Below are 22,814 nucleotides of genomic sequence, written 5' to 3'. Positions count from 1 at the left end.
GCTTAGTGAATGTTGACTGGTGGAACACCTTCTAACTATAAGAACAACACAGTTATTTTAAAGGTCATGTTATAATTTTTAATTTTGTAATAAGTCAGAATGTGACGTTCCCTTTATGCGTTATTTGAAGAGTCATGGGTCTCTAAAATAATAGTTAACTAAAAAATGTGGGCGGGCAAAGTCAGTAAATGACAACACTGCCTTTCTGTGAATGAGGCCTCATTAATACTTCAATAGTCATCGAAAGGGAGATGGGTGTGTGTCCCCCAATCCCCTTGTCTCCCATTATGTTTTTGCTTGATTACTGCAGGTGTGCAAAAGCCTTTTCCATGAGAAGCCACATGTCTCTGCATAGGAGCTTGGGGTTTGGTAGCGCATTTATCAAATGCATGCCAGCTCCTGCAAAACGCCCCGAGAAAATTGTAGAACACTGCATGTTAATGAGTTTTTTTGTTGGAATTATTTTATTGTACAATGAAAAACATACAATCATGTCATAGAAACATGCTACATGACTCCAAGTACAGAAATTGGCTGTGAACTTCACTTCTGACAGTTTATTTCTTGTAACTAAACTTTTATTTTTATTTCACCTATTTTATCCTATAAACAGGAAAAGAAAATAAAACATATGGAAGGATCTGTGGAATGTTGTGTTTTATTCTATGTTTTGGTATTTTTAGCTTTTCCCAATGAAACTGAAGGCCTAAAATTTGTACTTGAAGTGTATAAAAATAAATGTATTAATTATGAAATACTGAAGACCTGGCTATATATTTATGTTGGAATCTTTTCTATTTCCTTGGCTTGCAGAAATTAACAGACCACAGTTATCTGTATTTTCTTTCCTTTTTGAAACCACTTCTCCAAAGACCATGAACCTGAACTGAAGAAATGACTCATTCCTGCTGGCATGAGATAATTCAGCCTCCATGATGTCTTAATCCAGGGCCTCCCTTAATTGACTTCTAACTGTGTTGAACTGTGGCTGCTAGGAGTTGCAATGTGGGTTGCAGTTTACAAGGCACTGGAATTGTTTCTCTTCCTCAAATTAGTTCTAAGCTATACTTAAAAAAAGAAAAAAAATCTTTACCTTCCTGGCTTTTTTACCATCTCAGAATGGATGGTTCTTTGAACAATTTAGTTAGATACAGAAATGAAAACGCATTAGGGCTGCCGATGCCTTGCCAATTTTGTCTTAATAAAGTTGCCTCACATGGTCTATCTTGTCCAGGGATAGTGGAAAACTAACTCCTAATGCTTTTAGATTTTCATGACGGGTGGTGATTATTTTGAAACCTTCTTCTGTGGGGAATCCAAGATAGAGCAAGAATCACATCCTTCTTTCCTGTGAATTTCTGTGGTATTTCTTTATTAATTTAGTGCCCTAGATCTAAGCAGCAGGGGAAAAAAAAACCAGGAAGTTATTTTTTTCTATGGCCTTTATAGTCATTTAACATTTATTTCTACCTTTGTTACCTCATTTCTTCCTTTCCATCTTGGGACTCAAACTTAGAAAGCCATGGTATACACACACATACCTACCAGAGGGTGTAGGCATTCTGTTAACTCTTGGAATATTAAATAAGATATGGTTAGAGTCCTAAAGAATTCATAGTCCAAGAGGGAGATAGATTTATAAATGATAGTGATGATGGAATTTAGGAAGGTATATGTGAAGATTATTTATGGGATCATAGGGGAGAGATACCTATCGCTGCAGCTAGGAGAGTAAAAGGTAGTTTTCTGGAGGAAGTGGAAAGTAAATTAACTCTTTAAAAGTGAGTCAGAATAAGCCAAAAAAAATAATGTTTAGAGTAAGTCTTAGGCAGAGGGAATTAATGAGAAAAGCATGGGAAAGTGAAACATGTAGTTCATACAGGAATCACAAGCAGCTTCATGTCTCTGAGGATTGCAAACAGAGAGGCAGGGGGATATTCAAGGCCAGGAGGTAGGTGGGGGTTAATTATGAGTGGACTTACATGTCATGCCAAATACTTGGGCTTTGTCAAGTAGAAGATGAAGAAGATCTTAAGCAGGAAATAGAACTGGTCAGATTTGTGCTATATGTGTGTTATTCAGGCAGCTGGGTACCAGCTGAATTTGAGCACAGGAGAGCTAAGGCTGGAGGTCAGATAGGAGGCTATATGGTTGTCTGGGACAAAACCCTGAAGGGTGGTGATAGCAAGACATTGAGGGGTTAAGACTGAAAAATAACTAATAGGTTAAATTGGAAGGACTTGTACTAATTAAGTGCACAGAAGGTGAGTTAGAGGTTCATTAAGCTCACAGAATTGCCACAGAAGGTACTCTGGCTTCAAAGAGACTGGATCCTCCAAGACCTGAAGATCCTCCACTATGCAAGGCTGATTGTATGCCTGTAACTGCATGGTGGGGCCGGTGGGCCTTGCATTACCAAAGCAGGGGCTATGTGTAAGCATTCAGGCCTACAGTAAGTTCTTTCAAGAATTCCATGAAGTATGTTTCTTCTCATTTTCAGGATCCTTGGAACATTTGTTGAGAGAACTGTTATGGAGAACTGAGGTGAATGTAGCTGGAAAGATTGGGGCCAGGTTTTAACTACAAAGCTTAGGATTTCCATTTCTAAGTGTCTTATTGAGAGCCTAGACTTTTGTCATGGACACACCAATTAGCTTCTAGAGTGATTCTTTAAAGCTTTTAGGAGAAAGCCAGCATCCTGGGCTTTGTACACAAAGTCCTTTGATGGTCTGCTCCCAACTGTCTTCTTCATTCTGTCTCCCACCACTTCACATGTGCATCCTTTCTCCATGGTTGTCATTTAATAATTCATAGACCTGTGCAACTTTTCTTCCTTCTTCTAAAATTTTCTCCCATAGTTCTTCATCTCAATACCTTTTACTCACCTTTGAAAGCATCTTATTTTTTGGAAACCTTTCCCATGTCTTCAGTCTGGTTTATTTCTGTTTCTTTGCTGAGTCTGTCCATACCTAATTGTTGCACTTATCACACTGCTGTGTTTTTTCTCTAGTTTTCTTGTCAGTCCTAATAGATGGCAAGGCCTTTAAGGGAAAAAGTGTGTACCTATGTGTGCATTTATTTCCAGTGGCTAGCACAGTGCTTAGCATATAGTTTTGAAAGAATGTGGGTAGATACTTCTTTGGTCTTATGTTAGGCTCAGATTGCCGGGAATTTTTAAGTCAAAAGGATAACTTAAAATACCTAGCAATAACAATCCCTAAAAAAAAAGAAAGTATTCCAAATGTGACAATGCTTTCAAAAACATAAAATAGCATGAAAAGTATATTGTTAATTTAATGAATTCAATGTTTATCTACTTATTCATTTGGCTAATATTTTCTGGCAAAAACCATGAGCAAAACACAAATAAAATATGTAGGGTATTATTAAGAGTCTTATCTGACTGAGGGAAGACTAAAAATTCAGGAATTACATTAAGTGTTTCACTGGCTTCTACTGTGAAGAGGCTAAGAGTGGTTGGGATGGTGGAAAACACTAGGGCTGTTGGGAGCAGATCTGAGCTCTAAGAAGCTATTGACCTTGGATAAAACTCTTGTCTTCAATGGCCTCATCTGTAAAGCTTAGATAATAGTCCACATCTCCTGGGTGGTTGTATGGTTTAGTTAGAGAATAGGAGCTAATGTGGGTGTGGATACACCTGGCACCAGGCTCAACTTTATGAGCACGTGACCTGTATGGTTACACAGGTCCTGTCCTTGGTTCAATGCTCTGCTGTTGTCATCTTCATAATTACTGATCAAGGGGCCCTGCAATTTCACTTTGCTCTGAAACCCTTAAATTATGCAGCCAATTCTGCCTGACAAATAATAGACACATATTAGTGCTCTCCAAAGAGCCCTAAATTCTCAATTTGAAATTACAAGGGAATATGAGGGTCCACTTCTAATGAATGTCTTTGAGGATAACTTCACTTGGTTCTTCCACTGAGGGTGAATTATTGCTTTCTTCTATTTCCATACCTACTTTCTGTAGAATATACAGATTTCTAATTCTTCCATCCACTTTATCTAATTTACTTTAAAATTTCATACTAAGATCCTTTTTTATCATAAATACTATTTTTATCCTCTACCTCCTGCCCCTTTCTCTACCAAGCTGTACTAAAAAATAACAAACAATAAAAAACAAACAAAAAAACCCACCACATTTTATCATTTTATCATTTCCATGGATGATTCCATGAAAGTTTGAGTTGCAGATTTTTTTTCCATGTTGTGAAAGTTTGATTCCATGAAAGTTTTTGATTCCATGAAAGTTTTTGATTCCATGAAAGTTTGAGTTGCAGATTTTTTTTTCCATGTTGTGAAAATACTTTTAGAAATATAAATTACTTTGTTCGGACTGGTGTGGCTTATGAGAGGCAACTGAGGCAACCGATTGATGTTTCTCTCTCACATCGATGTTTCTCTCCCTCTCTTTCTCCCTTCCCTCCTTTCTCTCTAAAAATAAACATTTGGTTGGCCATAAATTGACTATAAGTTTTGCTCTGATGAAAATTACTTGTGCCAGAATGCTACACTGGGTTGAAATCTTATGTCACAGTAATCCCTATGGAGTAGAGCACATTGAAGCACAACCATGGGAAATAGAATGCTTCTTTTAAACCATTGAGCCAACAAATGAGGTCATTTGATGCTGAGTGACTGTGACCATCCACAAAGGGGCTAGCTCACCAGTGACATTAAACTGGTTTGGGCCTTCCCATCCCTTGGTGGTGGGAATATTAGAGTTTATTTTTCTGTGAACCCTTCTTTGTTTTGATATTTTTCCAAATTACAAGCTGTAAGATAACAAACTAAAAGGTTGTTGAAACTCTACATGGCTAAAGCTAAGTCACCTTTTGTACAAGCTCTATTTCCTTTTAAGTTTTCTGTCCAAATAACTTTAAAATGGCAATGTGTTAGGCATTCTAAATGTGGAAGATTTCAGGTGTCATTTCTAAATGACAATTCAGAAGTATTTACTTTGCATCTTCCCAAATGCTCCGAGATGGAAAATTGAATGAAAAGAAAAATGGGGAAACAACTTGGAATGATGCCTGGCTTGTTTACTTTAGGAAATCTCTGAACACTCATTTTAATCAATTGAAAAGAGATGGTTCACCAGATCATAGAATTTTAGAGCTGAAAGGAGCCTCACAGATAATCTTATCCAACTCTCTCATTTTATGGATGAGGAAACTGGGACTCAGCGAGGTGAAGATGCCTTCCTGGCATCCATGGCTAATTAGCAGCTGGGCACAGAACCTGAGTCTCTAAAGGCCTGGCCTGGTGTCTTTTTCAGTATGGTTGGATGCTTCATCTTTATACAAATGTAAAGTCTTTATATATTTCCAAATTAAAAAGGGCTTATAAAATTAACTTAGTGAGCAGAGGAAGAATATTTTTACAATCAAGTGAGAGCTTTCAAGTATGTTTCTGAATATTGACTGGGACTGGATGTAAAGCTATTTCACACATAGTAGACAGTAAATATTTGCAGATTGATAGAACTGCTCTGAAAAGTTAATTTATTAAAAAAAACACCTAAATACATGTCTAACGTCACATTAGGAAAAGTGCTCATGTCTAATATCAAAGAAAATTATTCCCCTCCCCCAAATAAACTCCTAAATGCATTTTCAGATATCCTTTCCAAAAATAGAAAGAAACCTAAGTGGTGAGATATTCACAGACTTTCCCAAGGTTGCTTATCAAAGGGGAAGACCATATAATTTATTATCCAAGCTGGATCATTTTTGAGTGAAACCAGACATTATAAATATTTGTATTGAGGCAATAAGTATAAACTGGGACTTTCCAGGACAACTAGGACGTATGGATCACCTTACAAAGACATGATAAAATGTTTACATTAACTGAGTATTTATCATGTGTTAAGCAAGACCTTAGGGATTTCCATACTGTAGTGTCTCTCACTGGTCGGTCAGGTAAAGGCTTCAGTGACATTTTATCGTAAGAGGTTCACATATTATATTAAAAGTCAGAGGTGTGGAATCTTAAAATTTTCATTACAATAAAAGCTCCAGAAATCTTTCTATTTATCTAGGTAGGCAGCAATGAAGACTGTTCGCTTGTCTCCCTTCCACTCTCCATTGCCCCACCCCACCCCCAGCACAATTCCTTTCACAAGTCCCTCTTTCTAAGACTTCCAAGAGTGGCAAAATTCAAATAGGATTATTTGGTAATGAATATTTCTCTCAAAACTGCTTTCTGGTAAGGAAGGTTTCTTTGTCCTGACAAGATAAGTTCCTGCTGAATTTGCTTTTCTCACTTTTGGTCCTTTTAATAACGAGGTTGTTGAAAGCAACTAATGGTTTAGAAAAACTACCTTTGGTGATGTGAAATAGGGCCCATTTCCAAAGCTTGCTCAAATCTGATTACATTAGTAATTTCTTTTTTTTTTCAGATCCATTGTATTAGCTCCGTAATTTGCTTCCATGACCCACGTAATCTATTGACTTTAAACAGTGAATTTTTTTTTTATTAAAGGAAGAGAAAAAGACCTATTTCTCTATGGAAAATACAAAAGTGGAAGAACTTGGAAATAATAGATCTCTGTCTAGATTGGCTGGAAGATAAGATCCAGCTCTACCCAATTTGCTTGTCATTGTTTGCAGTGCCTCTGTAGGGAGCTGGGCAGGATGCCTAGATAGCTCTTTAGGGTTTTAGACAATGCTTTAAGCAATACCTGAAGGCTATATTCCTAGAAGTTTTCTTTCTATAGCGAGGGAGAACCTTACCATTTCAAAAGTGCTAATGTGCCTATTGAACCTAGACCATGTGCTCAGAACTTGAACCAATGCTTTGCTTATATTTTCTCACTTCAGTTTTGCTATAACAGTTCTATGAAAAATGTAAAGTATAATTCATCCCGTTGTGCAGGAGGGATCACCGAGCCTGAGAGAAGTGGCCTTTCCAGGAACTGGCAGGCCTGTGAGTAGCAGGCGGCCTTGTCTTGTTTCCAGGGCCTACCCTTGGCTCTTAACTAACTGCTCTGCGAGGCAATCTTTGAAGATTCTCTCGGGTCTATCTCACTATTGAATGGATTCTCTCCACAGAAAGCCCCAACTATGAGAACCAGAGTATTTGTGTGCTGTTGCAGGTTGAATTACATTCTCCCAAAAGATGTGTTGCAGTCTTAACCCCCAATACCTCAGAATCTGACCTTACATGGAAATAGTGTCTTATCAGGGATGATCAAGTTAAATGAGGTCATTAGTGTGGGTATTATGCTGGTATGACTGGTGTCCTTATTAAGAGGGGAAATTTAGATACACAGAGGAAAGACAATGTGAAAAGACAAGAGAAAAAGATGACTACCTATAAGCCAGAGCTACAAATCATCTCCAAGGAGAGAGGCCTGGAAGAGATTCTCACTAGTATTAATGCCTTCAGAGGGAACATGGCCCTGCTTGCTTCTTGATTTTAGACTTCTGGCCTCCAGACCTGTAAGACCATAAACTTCTGTTGTTCTAGGGCACCCAGTTCATGGTACTTAGTTATGGCAACCCCAGAAAACTAATATACATGTTCTCCCACGTTTCAAGAAGTGGGGACTTATAGGTAACCAGCTATATCTTCTACTCTTTTCTCTATCTGTGGCTGGTGCAAGGAGCAGGTGGAGACCACCCAGGCCTGAAGTGTCTGAGATGGAACACCAGCCAGCTGTACTCATCTCCAGGCTTCATGACGGAGGCAGACCCCTGGGTGCCTCACCAGGGACAATGGAGGAAGGGCGCGGGGTGGCCTGTGTGCTGGCTCTGACCTTTCAGTTCTCAGATGCAGGCAACAGTGATTCCAAGAAGACTCCTTTTCCCCCTCTCCCATCCTCAGTGGTTTCTAATACTCACTCTAGTGGCATTAATTGATGGGAAAATGATCTGTCACAGCTCTTGAATAATGCACATGTTGATGATTTCTTAATAACTTAAAGCCATTATGATGGGGTGAGGAGAAGGAAAAAAATGCCTCATTACCTGGAAAAGGGGAACAAAAGCCTTCATTTAACTTATTTATAGGAGGCTCCCTAGAACTGCCGGGTGAGATGTGATCATCAATTTCTAAGGGGAAGTATACTGCTTTTATCAAACTCACCACTACCCCTAAGTACAACCAGAAACACAATTCTACTATTAGCTAGAAATAATAAAATACTCAATAAATAAAAAATTATAAAGGCCAGGCCAGGAAACCCTCACACACTCATGTTTACGGCACACCTGGCAAGTATTTTTACAGTAAAGTATAAAATCTGCCCTTTTAAAATAGCACAGAATTGGTGGCACAGCCTATTAATGTCCTTTAAGCTATATGCCAAAGTTCACATAGTTTATAAACTTTTCACAACTCTTTGCTATAATATAAAAGTTTAGAATAAAAAGGGTGGTTTGACAAGCTGTAGAGGTCAAAACAAACAGCCTGTATTTTGTCTGCAGAAGAGAAAACTGAAAGGGGACTAAGTATTGCTAAGAAAATGCTTAGGCTCAGGGTAAAAAGAGAACTTGGATCAGATACATTTCATCTTCTCTTTAATTTGTATTACAGAGTTGAGAAAAATCTTCTAAAGAAGAAAACTGCTGTTCAATCATGTGTTTGAATAGTGTTAACCTATGTTACTCGGCTTTTCATCACACCGACGTGGCCATGCCAGGTGGAGGGTACTCTGGCCTCTCTCTCTCTCAGTTTGTATTTCTGTCATAGACTTGGACTGTTCTGTGGGACTTTCTTGATTCTGAGATCTTCCACACTCATGCCAAGCCACTCTGCATTCCATCCTCTGCCACTCTCCTCTTGGCCCACGTCCAATTCCTTCACAACGTTTTCAGTCATGTTCAGTGAGCCCTGCAGGAGGCTGGCCACCCATTGCTCCCCAAATTCTTCTCACTTTCCTCTCTGGGGTCCTGGTGGTCTCTCTCCAATGACAATATTTATTTTTCTGAAACCCTCTGTGGCAGGTTGGGTCCAGGGTAACAGGCTCTGGGAAGTGCTCTCAGGGTCATTCCCTGGGGGAAGTTAAGGAAGCAGTTGGGGCAGAGGGACAAGTTCCCAGGGATGCAGGCCTGACAAAGTCCTTGGTTGACTCCACGTGGAACACTGTAGAATTGTCCCAAAGGGAGGCAAGGGGATTGGGTCTTCGTAACTGGATGGGACATCAGACAGTAGGAGAAGCTTGCTGTCTGGGAGAGGAACATGGTCTTGGGTAAGGCAGCTCTCCATGACGGAGGGCATCTCTCTCCTGCCGAGGGACTCAGCTGGGAGCCTTCAGTTGCCAATATGCCTAGCAGCTGGGGGAATGAGTGTCTGGTCTGACCAGGGAGGGTCTGGCGGAGTGCCACTGCATGCACTCTGCCCTCACTGTGGCATTCCCATTTGAGGAAAACAAGACCTTGTAGAGGAATAAAGGTTACAGGTAAAGTTAAGAGGACTCTCATATCTGTATTTTTTACTGAAGTAGAAAACTAAAACATACATTATCAATGCTATTTTATGTATCTTAAATCAGTAATAATATGATCGACAATTAATTTATTTGTTATTTATCTGTTATAGGATCTCCTTCTACTTATGTTTTTCTTTGTTACAAATAATATAATAACTGCTATTAATTGAGCACATGCTATATTACAGATATTTATTGTTTTATTTAATCTTCATAAGACCCTTAAGAGAGACCTATAATTCCCATTATGGATGAGGAAAACAAGATTTAAAGGAAACAATTTATTTGTCCAATTCTCAAATAAATGGCAGAACTGGGGTGTGAATTCAGTGAATCCTGGAAACTCTTATAACACTATCATTTTATCCAAATAAATAGTTTATTTCCACTTTAGGTTCTCTTTCCAAATATCCAGTGCCTCTCTGATTTTTGTTTGCCTTTCAAATTATGTAAGTCCATTCCTAAAATATGACTGTAGTCCCAGAAAAAGACACATGGGAGAGACAGAGGGAACCTGCATCTGAGCTTGGAATCGCTAGGTGGGCAGCCCTGAGAGAGTGCTCCCCCATTCCTGGGCTGGGGCACCCACTGCGTGCCCTGATGGTGTCACACCTGGCCCCTCCTCCATCCTCGGATGTAGCACAGTCTCCTTTGGCTTTTCCTCATCCTCTAAATCTCTTTAGGTTTCCCCACACAACTTCAATCTGTACTTTTATCATTCTCTTCCCCTCCTAGTCCCCAGTTTTTTTCCTTCTAATTATTAGTACGAATGACCACTGATGTCTACAAATTCAGATCTAACATTCTTATGACAACAGAAAGGGAATAAATAGCTTCTTTCACACGTCTTAGAATTTCAGCCCAGGGAGGAGTAACTTAGAAGGGACTGCTATATATACAATGACTTAAAGGACCTTATTGTGTCCTTTTACTAACATGTTTCACATCTAAATCTTAGGTCAAGATTGAAGTTCCCAGAAGTTGATGCTTCAGGTAAAAATAGAATTCCTTATTTAATTATTTTAGAAATTTCAAATTAAATAAAGCCAATTATTTCTCTCTCATTTGTAAAATTCTAACAAAAGAAATCTCATTCAGCTGTCTCTATTCCCAATTAATGTGTACCATGTGCACTTTAGAGAAAGAATCAGGATCAGGTGCTTAACAGAGGCCTTTTTTAATACTAGATTGATGGAATTAAAATCTAATTTTTTGAAATAAAAAAATAGATTTTCATCTGTCTGAGATAATTTAATATAACCTACCTGGAGCCTGGGAAGAACAGAGTAAATGACTCTTTTAGCCATTATAGCTCTGATTATATTTTCAGAGGGAGAGAATGAAGATTTCTGCTGCTCCACATATTATTTTACATTTTGAAGAGGATTCAGAATTTAATATTTGTCATTCATCCATTTTCTTTATTTTTATGTCTAATTATCCAAGAAATTGAAGTTTCAAAAACATTCTTCATTTGCCAAATTCCCATACATATTCCAGTTCAACAAACATTTATTTTATTCCTTTTAGGTGTGTGGCACTTTGTTAGGAAATGGGAAGGAGGCTGAGGGAGGAGATCACAGTGTCTTCACATATTCTGAGTCCAGAGAGGAGGGAAGACATGTTCACAGACAGCTAGAATGAGTTGCTAAGTTGGCAGTATTGGCAACATTCAATGAAAACACCAAGTGGCTCACTGAATTCTGTTGGAAGTGAGAGGAGCATTGGGGAAAGTTTCACACGGAGCTGAAGCTGAAACTGGGTCAAGGGTGAGGAAAACCTCAGTCAGGGCACGGGAAAGAGGGAAGGGAGGGAGGAAGACAAGAAAGGAAGGAAGGAAAGCTTCTTAGAGCCACCTCTTCACTGAGACTTTTCCTAGCCCACTGTGATTAATCTTCATCTACGGAGTCTGTTCTGAGGAACCTGCGGGCTGGGGCATGAAAGACCCGAGGCTCTGCCAGGATTTTTCATTTCAGGATGGTCCCATCATTACTCCCTAGCCACATTTCAGATCAGGAAACAGAATGCAATTCTGCACTCCCAACCCACCCAAGTAGGTTGTGTGGGAGGGTTGTACTGCATATTTCAAGCTCATCACCCCCTAATTAGAAGGCTACTTCCTAGTAATCTCAACACTACAGCAGATTTCTAGTGAGAATGCTCTTCTTCTCCCAAAACTGCCTTGTCTCTGTAATCTCCAAAAAACAATGGTACCATTCTCTCAAAACTGCTATTCTTGGAAAGATGAATCTCGCCTCACACATTTGCCTTATTTTCCAGGATATTCTTAAAAATACCTTTTCATAAATAAATAATGTTTATTTTCCCCTTTCACAAACTTGACTTTTATGAACATTATAAAGATGAGTGCTTTACTGGTGTCTTTTGCCAACAGTTGCGTGACCATAGTCCTACACTCAAGGCCAGTGCAAGTCTCCATGCGAAGGAAGTGAACTTGGGCTTCAGTATAGTTTACTCTTTTTTATTAATAGTTTCCTAGCCACCCACACACTCTCCTGGTGCTCAGATCACTTCTCTTGTCCTCAGCTAGTTGTCAACTAATCCCTCTAAACTGTGAATCCTCAACCTAATGTTGCAGCTCCACAGAAACAGATTCTCATGATAAAATCTTAGGCACTATACTGGCCTAAGTAGCAACCTTGTAGTGTAGGACCTGGTGGCCACACATGGAAAAAGTCAAAGAGCTACTGGGACCACTTTAAGAGGAGCCTAAACTGGCTCCTCTGTTTAGGATCTGTTGTTTAGGATCAAATGTTTTGACTTCCTAACTTCTAGGTACTGATGATTGGTGGCCTGTTTGATCCTGTTAACCCTGCCCCCCACCTTTCCCAGGTCTCTAGTTATATAGGCATGTGAGCCACTGCTTCTTACTCACAGGCCAAATAGGGATTCATCAGCTATGAATTTCTTCACAATTCTGCTTCTCCACTCAGAATATCATTCTCTGCATACACCTGTGGGTTTCTATGGCTGCTCTGCATCCTCATACTTAAAGTGAGTTCATATTCATTCCTGTGTTCTGCATTCTACCTTGTACCTCTCTGGAACCTTGTTGCATTGAGCTCTCTGTCTTTCTTGCCTAAATTTTCAAGTCTCCCTCTTTTCTGCCCATGTGGACTCTTCCTATCAATCAATATACAAATCCTTTTCACCTCAACTCCTGTTTTTTTTCTCTTCATCTTACTGGAAGCTGGTGTTCTTCCTCTCCGGTCTGTTATAACCCTTCTTTTTTATTTAAAAAAATTTTTTTGTATTTATTTATTTATTTATAGAGAGAAGGGAAGGAAGGGAGAAAGAGTGGGAGGGAGGGAAACATCAATGTGTGGTTGCCTCTTGCACACCCCCAACTGGAGACCTGGCCCTCAACCCGGGCAGGCTCTGTACCCTGATGGGGAATTGAGCCTGCGACCCTTTGGTTTGCAGGCTGGCACTCAGTCCACTAAGCAACACCAGCCAGGGCTAATTCTTCTTTCTGACATAGCCAGTGAGCCTCTAATGGTCAACTTCCACGGACATTCTCAGTTATCTTATTTGGTTTTTCTGGACTATTTACCATTGCTGACTTCTCCATCCATCTTAAACCTTCCTTCCTCATTCCTCATTTTTTTTTTAATTTAGGTCCTCTGCCTCTCTTGGTCTTCTTTCCAGGTGTCTCTTCTTCTATGACAGCCTTAAATATTAATATTTATTTAAATATCAATACCATGAATTTCTGATCAGCCTATTATTTTCTTTAGTATTGGAGCTATCTCATGTACTCCCATAGTTTAAAATGTATCATTATGCTGTTGACTCTGAGCCCATATTTCCTCTGCAGACGTCTCTCTTATACCCCAGACATGGAGGCATGGATGCTCAAGTGCCTAGTGGACATCTGTACCAGGCCAGTCCAGATACCTCAGATTTGCTGTATCCCAAATTATGCCTTCTTGCTTCAATTCCCTCAGGCTTACTCCCTCTCTGGTATTCTTAAGAGGTACCTGTTACCAGTATGCACCCATGGTCCTTCTGAATTTATTCCCCTCCTTCACCCCGCACAGCTAAATGAATGGCACATCTCAATTCTACCAGCCCAAGACCTATTTTCCATGCACTTTTCTACTTCCTACTGCTGCTGCTTCCATTTAGGTGCCCATAATTTCTTATATGAACTATTTTTTTCTGCTTCCTGTTTTTAATCTTGCCCTTCACCATCCATTTAGTACAAACACCATCCGCCCACCACAAATTTGATTATGTCATTGCTCCATCAGAATTCTCTAAAGTCTTTTATTGCTCAGAGAAGGAAAACTATGGCCTATGGGCCAAATCTAACTCATCATCTATTTTCGTACACACAAAACTCAACTCTTCCATTATGTGAAAGTAGACATAAACAATAAAGAATAGTTGAGTATTTGTGAAAGACAATACCTGAAGTATTTACTGTCTGACTCTTTACAGAAAAAAATTTGCTGGCCTCTGGCTTAGAGGATTAACTCAACCTTGTTTTCCTGGCACAAAAGGTGCACCAACATATGTTCTCTGTCTGCCTGTCCAAATTTATACTCTTTAACAGAAAGCAATATTATATTTTTTCCCTCTGGTACATGAGGATATTTACAATTGCAGTTAAAGGGGGGATGTATAGCTAGGATATCTGGTTGAATCTTGGCCCTGCCACTGATTAGTGTGTGACCTTGGGCAAATTACTTAATCTCTTTATAATTTAGTTTCCCCATTTATAAAATGGAAGATGCTAATTCAAACTTTTCCTAATTCAGAGGACTTTTGAAACACATTGCCTTACAGTCTAATTTTATTTGTCTATAACATAAAGCTCATAACATTTTCTTCTAAGTGATAGTTGATGGCAAGGTATACCAAAATATATTTTTTGAGAGCAATGTTAAATGTACCAAAATATTCTCACTTGAATAAATCAACTTTCTTAACTGATTTATCTGACATTTGGTAAGAATAAAAATTCACATTTCAATGCAAATAGCAAAGAAATGAGGAAATAAAAATAGAAGTATTTGTGAGATATTTCAAAATTTATTGAAAAGAAAAAGGGATCCCTCATTAAAAACAATTACCCCGTACTGTGTGTGAATGTAATATAAACTCAGAAGGACCATATATATGTAAGATATATGTATAGACTTTAGTTCTCTTTCTCATCTGATTCTCTTCATCTGATTTCTGGGTGAATGATATTTTCTCGTCCTTGTATTAGTTGGGATCATTTGACTAGTTTGGCCAGTGAGCTCTGCCATTCATTACTCCTTGGAGGAAGCATTGATTTACTTGTGAGACTAACACCTTCTTCCCTGCTATACAGAACAAGGAGGACAATATTCTGGATGACACACTGACCAGGTAGTGGCACCTCTGTCAGCCTAGATTACTGAGTCACTCTCTGAGGGCAAGTTGCTCGAATGTTGCCTGGACCCACGGTAGCTTTTGTGACTGTGAAATGAACTTTTGTTAGATTCAATCACAAAGATTTGGGAGTTATTTTTGTGCATAACTTAGCCTATCTTGGCTTAATATTACACAGAAGAATTATGCTTTTCTTCCCCCTCATGTTCTTAAGACAGCAGAATTAAGTGGATGCCCCTGGGTGGTTAGAGAAAGCTCCCTGATACTAAGCCTCATGGAGCACTGCATGGAGCTGGTCTGTTGTTCTATGCTGATGAGGAAGAGATGCCCCTTTGTGATCACTCCTGGGTGTTTTCCCTCTTTTAATTAGCAGTTTTTTGTTATTGTACTTGGAAGGGAAAGCTCTAGGAGCAAAGGCCATGGTTTTAATGATAAATGCCTCCTCAAACATTTCTAACCTGAAAATAAAATAACATAAAACCTTGTAAATGAATGTGGTAGCGAGCTGCAAATGTCAATTCTGCTATTGTCTGGATTTAAAATCAAATATAAACAATGTTTGAGGAAACATTGACCTGAACCGAGTCTTTTTTTTCACATTAGTAATTAGCTCTCCAGCAGCAGGCTCTGGCTAGAAGCTGGGTCACAGCTCCCGTCCCCTAGAAAGCTGAGAAAATTCTCAGTGTGTCCAGACAACACAAGGTCCCAGGGGACATTGTCTGCTGTGATTGCCACCTTGTCCACTTACGGTAAAAGGCAGCTTTCTTGGCGTATGCTCTCTTACCTTGATTTTCAGACAGTGGGTAGAAATACTGTCCTCAGCCGGGGCATTACTGGAGTGGAGAGGCTGGACTAGGGAAGATGGAGCCTATAATTTTAGAAATCAGCTGGCAGACTTAACTAGTAGTGGGAGTATTAAAACCAAAAGATACTTTAATTTTTAAGAAAGGCAAATGGACATAATGCTATGTACCTTTTTTCATATTTAGTACTGGAGCACAGTACTGACTAATGAAGTCAAATTATCTGAGAGTTTCTCAATTTCATTTTTATTCTGCAACTTCTTCAATAATCAGAACTTTTGGTAACACATTTTCCTGATTCATAAAACAATGGACAAGGATGGATGTTTTTAAAACTTTGAGACTGATTGGCTGATGTCAGTTCCCCATGGTGAGCACCATCACTTTAGGCCCAAGAGATGGATATTAAATTATGTGTAAAGGGTACAAACCAGTTAATAAATGAGAACTTGAATCTCTGGAGCTCAAAACTTTCTACATATCCTGACCTGTCCTTGTGCTGTTTCAGTTTATTTGAAAACCTTTGTTCAGGAACATATTCTCACAGTATCAAGATTATCTTCTCTGTTTTTAACTCCCAGAACTAAAAGAAAATAAAAGTCTACCTAATGAGGTGGAAAATTATTTTAAAAATCAGATGAATACCAAAGACTTTCATAGTAACAACTTCTTATTGTAGTATTCACTAACTTTAGGCAGGCTGGATAGAAATGTTCTCTCAAGTGTTAAGTAAAAGAATTTAATGATTTCAGTTTAATTCCCTGTTGCACTAAAGTCTCTTTGAGAAAGAAATTATAAAATCCATCAACCTAGATTATATTAAAGGTCTGAATCTCAAAAGCAACTCTAATCTTCAGCTGGAAAAACAGTGTCTGAAAATGCACCCTGAGTCTCCCTAAACGTCATCATTCCTGAACCAGTCCGCCTTTATCAATAGCCGGTTCTTTTGTTATGACAGTAAATTAAAATACCATTCTTTGCCTTAATAAGAAGAAGAATAAGAAATTTAAGTGACTTTTCCAAATCAATCTTTGACTTGCATTATCGTATCTTCTACCTTTGCCGACACCTTAAATCCAATATCCTTCAAATAGTCAGGACAGAGAAGAAAATAGCTCTTACCTGTCTGCTCCTTTTTTTCTCTCTTCTGATCCTTCTGGTCTTTGCTCATCATTTTTTTTCAGGTCATTACATCCCTCCTGGATTAATTTCTTTAATATCCCATTGGCAGGGCTGCCAAAACTCATTTCTTCATTTACTGTTTTTGCTTAAGGGTGGCAGTTACTGAATTCTCTGCCACATCCCCTTTGATCTGCCTTGGATTTTATTTTTTTATAACATCTACTGCTTTTTCCCCCCTTTTTTGTTTATCCCAGTGGCAGAAAAAGGGGATTAATTATTTCTTTCAAGCCAACTTCTCTTTGTGTCAAAGTACTGGGAAACAGAACACATTTATCTCAAGAAAGAGCATGTCTCTTTCAGTTGTGACTAGGGGTTCTATGAGTTGGACGCTGGGATCACTGAGGGCAAAGTCTCCACTAATTCTCTTGGCAGAGCCAGTGTCACAGGACAAATGTCTGTAAGTCCAAGTCCAACTCCTGAATGAACCTCCTTGTCTCTCACTCTGCATGCCTCCAAACTCATTGAGAATAATCTTTCTGAAACACAAATGAAATTTGTTATCTCTCATCCCCAAACTTTTCATAGGCTCTCCATTGCCTTCAGGAGAACCCCAAACTCTTAAGAACAGCATAAAATCACCTTGTTTTTTCCCCTCAACTTACTTCATTTCTTTCCATTTTCCTCCATCTAGTCTCCTACATTTTAGCCATACTGAAATATATGTGTTCCTAAAGTGGGAGCATTCTCTTCCATCGCTGAGCTTTTGAACCTGTTGTGTTCTCTTTTGGTAACACCCTTCTCTTTTGTCTACTTGGCAAAGTCTGCACACTTTCTAAGACTCACCCCAAAGTCAGCCATTCTGTGGACCTTCTGCTATTTGCCCAAGATTGACAGCATCCCTACCCCATAGTGCTTTATGTTCACTCAGGTGTTAGGCTCATCGCAGTCAACATGAATGTCTACTTGTCTTGATAATCCACTAAATTTTGAACTGTTTTTATTTATTTTGGGGTCTCTATACCTTATTATAAAGAGTCAGGGATGCCTTAGTGGAACAAAAATATTTAATACTATGTACTCAGATAAATAAAGAGTAAAGTAAATTAATATTTCTCATTAGTTGAATAGCATAAGTTATGAATCACCATAGTCCTATTTTTCTTTTTAGTAGGCAGTAAGAATCTTAATTTTTGTTACTGCTATTAATCTAATTAAGACTCATTCTTTGAATAATGTGCATTCATTGTGTACAAAGTCTGAATTTATCAGGAAATTGTAGCTTTTGAAATAATTTTATAGAGCTTCTCATCTTTTTCCTTGATAAGCCATGCTCTGTTGTTTTTCTGAAGGATAAGTAGGATTTGGACCCCGTTCACTTTAACAATGTTCTTCTGAGTCCAAAAAAAAAGAAATTATATTAATGGTCTGAATTTATCAAGATAGCATTGGATTAGAAATCAAGATCATACTTATATACAATTTTTTATTATATTTTCTATATTTAATTTTATTTTTTATTGTGAGCATTGTACTATGTTATTAAATATTTTAGGTAAATGTAATTATCAACTGCATAATATCTCAGTTTCAGGTTGGGCTCTTCCTTTGTTTCTTCATTCCTAGAGTTATAAGTTATTGGAGTATTGTTCTATTAAGTTTATGTGTGCTTGTACTTTTGCTTATCTATTTATGTGTCTGTACTGTGTCACTATGTAAAATGTATTTTTATGATGGATTATGATAAAAAAAGTTTGAAAGCCACTAAGTTCTTTATAGAGTAGTTCTGGGATTACCTATTGCCCTTTAATATTCTTTTTATAATGGCACATTAGGTTAAGATGAACCTGAAGGAGGGCCACTTTGAGAGGTTCAACAAGTCTAAGGTGTGTGAATAGAAGTTAGGATAGACCTACTATAGAACAAATATTCTATAAGAGAGAGATAAACATATTATACATGATTTCTTTATGTGATTTATGGAAACAACACTTACTATTTTTAAACCGACTATCCTGACCTACATTAGTTTCCTGATTTGTTCTGCCTCCCTGAGTTCCTGTCCCACTGCCATTTTACTATAGCAGACTGGAGATCTCTTAAGTGAGGAGCCCAAGGCAATGGACTCAGTTCAACATGGACAAGTATTGTTTGATCTTTGGCCAGATGGCCTAGATCCTCTGCTGTCAGTCCCCCTGTGTTCTGTATGCTGGAAAAACTGATGATTATCTAAGAAGTAAGCAGCTTCTTTAGTCATGAAATCAGGGTGGTGGTCTCCCCTTTAAAAATTCCTTCCTACATTCCTGCACTGCGGTATGATTATTCATTCAAAAGGCAAATATCTTCAGAACTCTTGAATCTTATTTTCTTGCATTACACCTAGCACACTCCACAGACACATAGCCTGGAAACTCCTGTTGCATAATTTTCCATAATTTATCTTCATGATTCACCATTTCAAACGTTAGTAATTTACAGTAATAAGCCATGAGCTGACACCCAGGCCTGGTGAGACAGAGGCAGTGTTCAATCTTCAGTGAGTAACAGAGGTACTTAAGGAATACATTCTTGCATTCTGAAAGAATCTTAATGATCCTAAGTGCTTTGGACATTTAGAAGAAATTCTAAGACACTGAATCAATTGTATGCCATTTAAAAAATACAATACATAAAACTCAGGAGCTGAAGGAATGGTATCTGTTTTCTTGTGAAAACTGAGGAGGTGGCAGAATAGAAGAGTGTTGAAGTAAAGCTTTTGACCATGGCAGTGGAGTAAATGCGTGTTTCCTTGCATTGATGGTTGGGTTCCATGGGCACCTGGGTAAGCATGAGTGAATCCAGGAAGGTTTGGGAATCACGGAATATCCCAATCTACTGTTTTTTCAAGTGTCTCGCATTTAGCAAAACACTGAACATCTTTAGCTGAACCCTTTCATATTTAATTTTTAAATTGATTTATGTATAGGAGAAGACAGAATCTACCTGTTTCCAAAACCTTTTTATCATTGTAGTTTGATAACTTTGGAACTGTATCTTTTATAGCAAGTTGTATTTTTTGATAATGAGAATTAAAAATATATGGTTATTAGAATATATATCATTATGTAGATTGAAACAGTTCAAAAAGTCAATTTCTTAATATAAGAACATTAGCAATCAATTTGATGAATTGCATTTACCTTTTTCTCAGAGTAAGCCCTTAATATGGCTTCATTATTGAATGGAGTAGAGAATTCTAGTGCTGGGAAACTCCTGCCAGCTATATTTAGACCCATATGTTTTTCCCTAAGTGCCCACAGAGAGAAGGCAGCTGAGTATCTAGGTAGTGGAAAAACATTGGCTTCAGACAGCCCTCGGTTTGAATCCTGGCCTTGTCACTGACTGGTTGTGTGGCCCTGGGGAAATCACTTCATCTCTTCAAGATTTACTTTCCTCACTTGGGAAAAATGTACAATACCACTCCTGGCTGTGTTCTTGTGAGAATTAAATGTTTAGTGCACACAAAATGCCTAATACAGAGCATGCTGTGAGCAGAGATTGAGTCAATGGTAGCAGTTGCCTCAGAGATGCCCCTCTGATCACTCTCCTCACTCGATGGTGCAGAGATCGGTGCAGAAAGGCAGTGCTGTGTATTCTTTGGTCAAGGCTTGTCACCATGACCTTGTCGTCTGGTCTAGCACTTATGTAGCTGTGCCCTCTAGATGTCAGACAGTCCTTACCTCATGCAAAATGAAGTATGTCCTGATGGCCGCACAACAAAGTTGACTTCACTCAAGTTCCTAATCAGAATTTTCCAAATGCTTTCCTTTCGTAGCTATGGTTTTCTCATGTGTCTCCCATTGGCACTGTCTTGGGAATGATGTTTTCCTTCCTGTGCTGAAGGGTGAAGTAGCCTGAGAGAGAACTGAGTCCTTTGTGTTCTCTCTCTCTTTTACACTGGTTCAGTGCTCACAAGTTTTATAAGAATAATGAGAGTATGGAGGTGGATTGTATTTTTTAAATGGACTATGTCTGTCTAACAGACAAAATGGAGAATGAATTGTAAGTAGAAAACTAGTAGGAGGTGCTTTTGCCTACCAGTGGAGCAGCCTTTTATCACAAATCTGGTTTGCCTTCCCTTGTCCAAGAGACCAGACCTAAGGGAAAGGTTGCTACTATAATACAATATGATATGATATGTGATACATATCAGTTGATTATCATCATTCACAGATTCCACGTTTGTGAATTCACCTGCTTACCAAAGTTTATTTGTAACTGCAAATCAACTCTGGTGCATACACAGACTGTGACAAATTTGAATCTCCCTTATGCACAAGTTCCCAGCTGAGGCATCCCTGGTTTCTGTACTTGCCTTGCTCTCATACTGAAATAACCAGAGGATGGAGTCAGGAGGGTGTGTACAGTGTAGTAGAAGCAGATCTGGCTCTGGGGCCAATTGGATTGGGTTTGAATCCCAACTCTGGTATTCAAACTCTGTCAGTGGGGAGTGACTTTAGGCAAGTCACTCAATACTTACGAATTTTGTTTTCTTTTCTGTAAAATAAATAAAATCTATCAACCTTAAAATGGATTTAAGATTATGATCTATGTGATATATGCATACACATATACATAAACATAAACATAACTATAAATATATATCATGAAAGCAATAATTCACTATTCACTACTTCAGTGTGTTCACAGACTTTATGCAATGCAATTATCATGGATGAGAATTGACTGCTATATGTATATTATGTGTATATACACACTACATTTATATAGTATATATATGTTTGTGTATATATTTATATATTAACAAATATCTCTCAATGGAAGAATAGACAGAGAATAATAACTATACCTACACTTCAGTTCCACTTCTATCACTAGGTTCCATGTATGAAATGAGACAAGTTAGTTTACCTCTGTGTTCCATAGTTTCCTAATATGTGCAATTAAGGTTAAGGTGTCTGACCTTCTCATAAGAGGTTGCTTTAGGGATGATTATAACAGACATTCCCTAGCAATGTTTAAAGCAGCTTAGTCAGGGAAGGCATTGTGACTGGGAGCAATTAGGGGACTATAAGAGCAATTAGGAGACTGGGCTTGTCATTCTATGGGGGTTGCTGTCTGCAGTGAACTGTTCTAATCTAGTGTTCATTCATTCATTGACTTATTTATTTAGTATTCCAATGACCTTGTATTAAAAACTGATTATGTGCTCAGGCCTATGCAAGAAGTGCAGAATACAAATGATGAAGAAAGATCATCTCATGAGGCTAACTAGGAAAAGAGACAAATATGCTATCTGGATTCTAGGATAGGGGCACCCCAGGCTTCCATTCTTTAACCAGACCCAAATTCTTCACATGACCCAAGGTCTCCAACTGACTCTGGGGACATTTCCATACTCTTGCTAGGTTAGGTGTGTGCTTGCATATGCTTGCCCATATATGTGAATGAGTATGAGTGTGCCCAGAGTTAGAAATGAGGAGAAAAATTCCCTGGTACTTTCACCAGGGGTAAGCTTTTCCATGTTCCTCTTTCATTTATAATCATTCCCTTGGAGTCTTCTGGAATGTGTGGTGTTTCTCTGGGATCCCAGTCATATTCCCTGATGCTAGAAATGCCAGCATATGGAAATGCGTGTGTCCAGATGAAAATTCCTGAGAGTTAAATGCATCAGCTGAACAAACTGCACGCACTTCAGTTTGTACTTTGTGTGAAGCACATGGGACTCTTTTTCATGTCCAAAACCCAGAAGTCCCAGTATAAATAAACCCACTAGCATGATTCCTTAATATCGTTATTTATCTAGTAACTTCAATTTTCTGATTTTATATGAAAGAAATTCTTAGAGAACATGTGTGTATATGAGTAAAAAATATTCCAAAAGTTTATAATACTGCAACTACCCTTTTAAATTGTTTTGATGATGGAAGTAAAATAGGGAGAAAAATGACAAACTTCCCTGGAAATTGCTTTGATGCAAAGTTTAAGTGGATACAGAATCTATCTCTAAGAACTACAAGAAAACTTAATAATCCTATGAGCCAA

This window comes from Pteronotus mesoamericanus, unplaced genomic scaffold (genome assembly GCF_021234165.1).
Source record: "Pteronotus mesoamericanus isolate MK-2021 breed Mesoamerican mustached bat unplaced genomic scaffold, CSHL_Meso_final scaffold_174, whole genome shotgun sequence".
In the NCBI taxonomy this organism is placed as follows: Eukaryota; Metazoa; Chordata; class Mammalia; order Chiroptera; family Mormoopidae; genus Pteronotus; species Pteronotus mesoamericanus.
This window is presented reverse-complemented; position numbering follows the sequence as displayed.